The 7,861-nt window shown below is 34.7% G+C and overlaps 1 pseudogene; it reads right to left on the bottom strand.

The window, feature by feature from the left end:
• Positions 1-750: 750 nt before the first annotated feature.
• LOC102812289 overlaps positions 751-7,861 on the bottom strand; it is a 31,185-nt pseudogene continuing 24,074 nt past the window's right edge.

Below are 7,861 nucleotides of genomic sequence, written 5' to 3'. Positions count from 1 at the left end.
AATTATAATTTTCAATAAAGAAATACAAAACTTATTCTCCAGGTGGGAGGCAAGATGGCTGACTAGTCAGAAAGGTTATACGGGTCACTATGAGTCGGAACTGACTCCAGGGCACATAACCACCACCAGCAAGACAAAGATAAAAGGAGCTCTGGTAGCTTAGCAGTTACGAATCGGGCTGCGGTGAACCGCAAGGTCAGCAGTTCAAAAACTACCAGCTGTTCCTCAGAAGAAAGATGAAGCTTTCTGCTCCTGTAAAGATCTACAGCCTCAGAAACCCTGTACAGGTTTCCTATGAGTCGGAATGGACTCCGTGGCACAAAACAGCAGCAACAAGACAAAAATCTAGAAAACCAAATGAAACAGATGCAGATAATAGTCCTGGAATCTGAGCTTCAGATGAAGGGCTAGAGAAGTTGAATAGTACTAGAATTTACAAAGAAACTGAACGGATGCAGCAAGAAAAAAGGAAACAGATTGACACCTTGTGCCAACTGACCAGACACCGCTGTTTTAAGCTTTTGTGAGCTGCTTCAGAGACAAGTAAACATATGGGCATTAGAGAAAACTACCAGTGGTACCTGGAGATAAAGCTGTGATTTTTTTGTTGTTGTTCTGTTCCCCACAACTCCCATAGTGACCAAAGATGAGGCCAGTCTCCACCTGCCTATGTACTCAGAGAAGGTCCCAATCTCCTGGTGGTAGTGTCACCGTTGTGAGTCCCATTAAAGCAGAGGGAATCTATCTGCATTAAACCTGTTTGGGTTGGTCCTGCTCCAAAATTGACGAGCCATTCATGGTGAGCCTTAAGCTAGACTTCACTAAAAGATGTAGCTGAACAGATGCATAGAGATTGGTGATCTGTGCTGAGGAACCAGGGGAAGCATGGCTACCTTGAACTTTTGAGGGTGTCTTTGAAGGCAAGAGGACAGAAGATGGTGCAGAGGTAAACTGCTTGTCAGTAGAGAGTACGATGCAAAATTTTCTTGTACCTCGCTTTACTCTGATGGCTGGAAGTGTGGCCAGCCCCCACCTGCACACACTCCCCAGGAAGCTCCTGCTCTCTGAATGGTCCAAGATGTAACAAAGTAAGTGCGGAACTAACTGCATTAACACCTGCACCTGGAATCAGGAGTGACCTGCTCTGGACCTGCAGAGTTGGGTCTGGTCAGCCCTGGGCTAGCAGGACCTTGTATCCTTGGCTACCTTCTGACATGGAAATACCCTGATCCCCTAGTTGCTTTGAGACCTCCATGACTTTCTTCAGTTGGGTGCCCACAACAGACAACACTTAGCCTTACAAGAGCTCTGCCTAGGATTCTCATTATTTTCATACCAGGACCTGAGATCCTAGTCTAACAGGTGAAGTCAGACTTTTCTCCTTTCTGTGACTAGCATCTGCCCTGGTTTTTTTCTTCCTTTTCTCTTTGATTTCTTCACTACTGTCTGGTTTCTTTCCCTCTCCCTAATTGTGTTTAGTTCTCTTTCTATTTTTTTTCTCTTGTCTTCTTTATTTTGCTATTTTTTGTTTGATTTTTTACTTTGCTATTAATGCTGAAGTGAGATGATATTTCATTGTTGTTTTGATCTGCATTTCTCTAATGATTTACATTTCATCTTTAGTGATGTATTTATGTCCTTTGGCCATTTTTTAATTGGGCTATTGGTCTTTTTCTCATAGAGGTGTTATGGTTTTCTATAAATTTTAGAGATTAATCTCTTGTCCAATATATCGTTGCAAAAAAATATTTCCTAGTCTGTGGGTTCTCTTTTTATTCTGTTATTTATTTATTTAAATAAAGGTGTCTATGATTTTGTAGCAATACTTTTGACTTCCCATGTATACTCTAGTGTTTGTATCTGATGAATATTGAGATTTTCTTTATTCTACCTTCTAAATTTCACAAATCTGCCACTCTTCACTGTTCCTACTCCATTCTCTTAGTTCTCATACTTATCACTTACCACCCAGATGACAGCACTTGCTGTCAGTATCTCCATTTTTTGGTATTCTTTCAGAGCACCTCCAAAGTGACAAGAGTGAACTCCCATCTTGACAAGTTCCCTACTGAAAACTCCTTCCATGACTGATTCCCTGCAATGTTTCTTAACCTCTTCCAGCCAAGTGCCCATAATGACTAAAGGGAAGGCGCAGTTAGGTAAGTCTTTTGATGTACATAAGTGTCTAATTTTCAGAAGGCCCAAGTCATCTGTTTTGTCATCTGTTTGTATATTTTCAGTTTCAGTATATTTATGTCATGTTTTAGAATACCTAGGTTTGTCCCTATTTTTCATGGATGAACTTTATAACTCTATGTTTTACCTGTAGGCCTTTAATCAACTTTGAATTTATTTTTGTATATGGTGTGAGATATAGGTCTTGTTTCATTCTTCTACAAATGAATTTCCAGTTTTGTTAGCACCATTTGTTGAAGAGATTCTCTCTTCTCCATTTAATGTGTTTTTTAAAAAAATGGATGTTTCTTGAAGAGCAGCTAACTGTATGTAACTGGATTTACTTCTCAATTCTGTTAGATTGTTCTATGAAACTTTCCTTGTACCTTGTACCAGCAGTTGACTAGTTTGACCACTGTGGATGTGGAGTCGATTTTGAGATCAGGGAGTGAGAGCCTTCAACTTTGTTCTTCTTAAGCAATGTTTAGTTTATATGAGATCTCTTTCCTTACCATAAACAAATAGTGATCAGTTTTACCATATAGTTAAAGAATGATGTTAGAATTGGGATTGGGATTACATTATATCTATAGAATGCTTTGGGTAATGTTGACATTTACACAATGTTAAGTCTTCCTATCCATAAACATGGTATATTCTTCCATTACTATAGATTGTTTAAGTTTCTCGTATTAGTGTTTTGTAGTTTCCTTTGTATAGGTCTTTGTTTCTCTGATTAGATTTATTCCTAAATATTTCTTCTTTGGGGTGATTATTGTAAATGGTATTTTTTCCCTTAATTTCCTTATCAGAGCTATCATTATTGGTGTAGAGAAACACAACTTATTTTTGTATATTGATCTTGTACATTGCCATTTTCCTGAATCTTTCAATGAGTTCCAATACATTTCTTGCTCAGTCTCAAGAATTTCCTATGTATAGAATCATATATGCAAATAGAGAGAGTTTTACTTCTGTTTTTCAATATGAGTGCCTTTAATTATTTCTCTTTCTTGACTTACAGTGATTGCTAAGTTTTCCAGCATAATATTGATTAGAAGTCATGATAAAGGGCATCCTTGTGTGGTTCCTCTTACCATAGGAAATTCTTTCAGTTTCTCTTCATTTTATAGTTGGCTGTTGGATTTGTATATACATTCTTAATTATTTTAAGGAATTTCCCTTCTAGTTCTATCTTGTTAAGTGTTTTTGTCAGGAATGGATATTGGATTTGTCAAATTCCTTTTCTGCATCAATTAATATGATCATGTGATTATTTTCCCTTCTCTTATTTATGTGATGGATGATGTTGATTGTTTTTGTCTAACTTAAAAACATCCTTACATCCCTGATATGAATTATGTTTGGTCATGGTATGTAATTTTTTTATATGTTATTGACTTCTATTGTCTAGGATTTTATTTGAAATTGTTCTTATATTTTAATGGAGGATACAAGTCAATAATTTTCTTTTTCAATGTTTTTGCCTGGTTTTTGTAGGAGGTTTATGCTTCATAAAATGTATTTGAGAGTTACTTATACATTTCTATGTTATGGAATAGTTTCAGTATAATTGATGCCATCCCTTCTTTGAATGTTTAGTAGAATTCAGCAATAAAGCCATCTGGGCCTGGATATTTATTTTATTGGGAATTTTTTTTTTTTAATGACTTGATAAATTTCTTCTATTTTTATAGATCTGTTGAAGATTTTCACTTCATTATGGACAATATGTTCACAGTACTTTAGAGAAGCCTCACCATCCTACCTTTTAAGAAGCATTCTTGCTATACTTCTTTCGAGACTAATTTGTTTGTTTTTCTGGCAGTCCATGGTACTTCCAATATTCTAAGCCAACACCATAACTCAAAAGTATCAATTATTCTATGGTTTTCCTTATTAGTTGTCCAACTTTCACATGCATATTAGGTGATTGAAAATATCATGATTTAGGTCAGGCACATCTTAACCTTCAAATTGGTATCTTTGGGTTTGAACACTTTAAAGAAATTTTTCATATGAGATTTGCCTAATGCAGTACATCATTTGATTTCTTTACTGCTGCTTCCATGAGCATTGATTGTGTATCAGAGCAAAATGAGGTGTTTGACAAATTCAATAATTTCTGCATTTATAGTAATTGTATTTATTGGTCCAGTTATGAGGATTTTTAGATTTTTTTTTTTTTTTTCACACTGAGGTGCAAGCCACACTAAAGGTTGCAGACTTGTATCTTCTTCAGGAAGTATTTCAAGTCTTCCTTGCTTGTAGCAAGCAAGGTTGTGTCATGTGCATATCACATATTTTTAATGAGTCTTCCTCCAATTGTGATGTCATGTTCTTCCTCATATTATCCAGAACTCAGATTATTTGCTCAATATATAGATTGCCTAAGTGATATCACAATGATTCAGAATGGCCAGTACCAGTCTTTTTCAGATCACAAATTCTTATGATATTTATCTTTATGAATCACATTTCAATTTGACAACTTCTAATTTTCCTAGATTGAAAATTTATACATTCCATGTTCCAATTTTTAATGTATGTTTGTAACTGTTTCTTCTTATTTTAGGTTATTCTGTATCAGCAAATGATGATCCAAAATGTTTGCTTCATCCATGTCATTAAGTTCTACTCTTACTTTGAGGTGGCAGCTCTTTCCTAGTCATACTTTGAGTGACTTCTGACTTGACAAGATTATCTTCTGGCATTATATCTGACTGCTATATATAAAGTTTTCATTGGCAATTCATTCAGAAGTGGTCACTCTTCTTCTTCCTAGTCTGGCTTAGTCTGGAAGCTCTGCTGAAACCTGTTAACCCTGGGTGATCCTGCTGGTACTTAAAATACCAGTGGCATAGCTTCCAGTATCATAGCTACAAACAAGCCACCACAGTATAAGAAACTAACAAATGAGTTGTGGCTTTGAATCAATTGCCAGTGGAATTGGAGTATTTTCAGTGTAGAGGAAAATGAGTATGATGTAATGCATTTGAATAAAGCTTATCAATTTACCCTGTAAATAATGAATACCATTCATTATTTGAATACTATTTAGTGCTATTTTATTATCTGTTATAATTATTGAGTTTTCTATGATTCAAATACTGTGGTAACAAAAGTGTAAATTCTGTAAAGAAAACTATAAATTTACCATAGTACCTACATGAATAAGAAATGAGAAAATTTATACACACATAGAAAGGATTATAGACAGTATTTTAAAAGTTCATAAAATAGTAGCTTTTTGAAGAGTGAGGGAAACTTGGAGAAGCAAGAAGTGTTCTTAGAATTGAAAAGAAATGGTAAATGTGTAACCCAGATCCATAAAACAGAATTGAAGTGTACATATGCCAAAGAGCTTTTTCTAAGAAATGAAATTGAAAAGACTGTCAGGATTCATGCAATGAATGACTCTTACTACAGGCAAACATAAGCAAATATATATTAACAATAGAGGGTCCTATAGTATCTGAGTAAGACAACAATAGGAATATATTTGTAATGATTTAAAAAATGACAGAAGTCTGAAACTATGGTAATGCAGATGCCTCAATGCTACACATGAAAATGTTGGATACAAGTCAATCACCCAATAATAATTTGAACATGTATCTGAATTCAAAAGACAGAAAATTAAAGTAAGAATGACCAACATTTGAGGACATGATAGCCTTATGATTTATTCACTATGATTTTAATACTAAAGGCTTTGATCTGGGATTGGATAGCCCAAAATCACACTGAATATCTGCAACAGTGGCACTTGCCCCCATATAAAATAAAAATTTTAATACAAAATTCCCACATAAAGGCAATCCTCTGTAAAAGAAAACTAAAATAAATGTTACTTAAAGAGTCCTTCCTTTAAACTTAAATTAGTAAGGAGGTTTCAGTTTATGTGATAGATTAAGTTAGAACCAACATAAAGATAGATAGTTTTAATTTCTCTCTGTTTTTTTTTTTTCTTTCTTAAACTAAGCCTGTGGTATAAACATTTCTTAATATTCCCTATATAACCTTAAGAATTATGTTTTTGTTGTTAAGTGCTGTTGAATCAGTTCAGACTCATAGCTACCCAGTATAGGGTTTCCATGGAGCGGCTAGTGAGTTTGAACCACCGACCTTGTCATTCAAACTGACCTTGCAGTCCAGTGCTTAGCTTACAGTGCTAGAGTAACACTCCATCTATCTATATGTTGTTGTTTTTCAGGTTTATCAAGTCAGTTCCGACTCACAGTGACCCTCTATAGGGTTTCCAAGGAGTGGCTGGTGAGTTTGAACCACTGACCTGGTAGTTCAAACCAACCTTTTGATCCAGTGCTTATTCACAAAGTGCCACATTTACCCATACATAAATATATGGTCTAAATATCTCTATCATCCTTCTAGATATATCTATATGTTTTTGTTGTTAAGTACTGTCAAGCTGGTTCTGATTCATAGCAACTCTGTATGGTGTTACAGAGAAACAGCTGATAGGTTTGAACCACAAACCGTGAGATTCAAACTTACTTTCAGTCCAGTGCTTATCCTACAGTGCCACATTAGGGCATATCTATATCTATTTATAAACTAGCATGTAAATTTATCCGGGTTTTAGAGTTACTTAACTTATGTGACCCTCATTGATATAGAGTTTTATACATAATGCTAACTTAATTGTATGATAATGTAACAGAGTTAGTGTTACAAGAACAATACTATGATCAGTTAGTGAGTGCAGGTCACCACCAAGGTATGACATTTGTCATTTAAAAAGATGGTGGACTCCTTTGAGAAGAGTTACTGTCATTTTCTTCTATTATTGTATATTAGTTCACTTTAAAGAAAAAAAAAAACAAAACACCGTAAACTACTCTTACTTTTCCAACTGTAAGCTTTACTCAGCTAAAAATAACCTTTGTGCCAGTTTAATCCAGATGCAATTCATGACAAAAAGAATATTGTACATTCACTATATCTCAAGTTCTTCAAATTTTACTAATGGTCCATTTAATGTTCCATGGAAGTGAACATTTATACTGCAGGAAAGCTGGCAGTCATAATTAGCCATACGAAGTTGTCAAAGTTGACAGTAGCTACTTTATTTCAAGAAAGAGTTCTAGTAAATTTCACCTATTTGTAAATTGGACACCAAATTCCACAAAATTATACAGCCATAGAGCTCAGGAAGAAATTGCCTATTATAATGTAGATGGCAAGACCAATGTCATTCCTGAAATTCTGATAATAGATTTCAGTAGAATGATTTGAAACAGAGGTATAGAGGGGTGAACACTGTTCACACTATTACTATCAGCAAGTATTTGGATATAAATAGCATTTTATTTTCTGATTTTCATTTAACTATATTTTGCATAGTCATTTGTTGGTATAAATATTTGTTTGGTTATAAAGCACAAGGACTAATTAAAAATTAATAATAATACAATATTGTTGATAGTAATGAAAACAAGAATGAGTATCAGCAGTACAAAATCGTTGACATTCTTGTTTTCAGAGTTTAACATGTTTGAATGCTTTTTTCTTAAATGCATTTTAAAACGTTCATCCTCCTCATGAATGTTTGCATTATATTGGAATCTAGTATTTAATGTTGGAGTCCTGGTGTGGCACTGTGGGTTAATGTGCTAGACTGCAAAGTCAGTTTGAACTGCAAGTTCGGTGGTTCAAGCTCACC

The sequence above is a fragment of the Chrysochloris asiatica genome, unplaced genomic scaffold (genome assembly GCF_000296735.1).
Source record: "Chrysochloris asiatica unplaced genomic scaffold, ChrAsi1.0 scaffold00063, whole genome shotgun sequence".
Lineage (NCBI taxonomy): Eukaryota > Metazoa > Chordata > Mammalia > Afrosoricida > Chrysochloridae > Chrysochloris > Chrysochloris asiatica.
The sequence above is the reverse complement of the archived record's forward strand: the minus strand, read 5'-3'. Positions and strand labels throughout refer to the sequence as shown.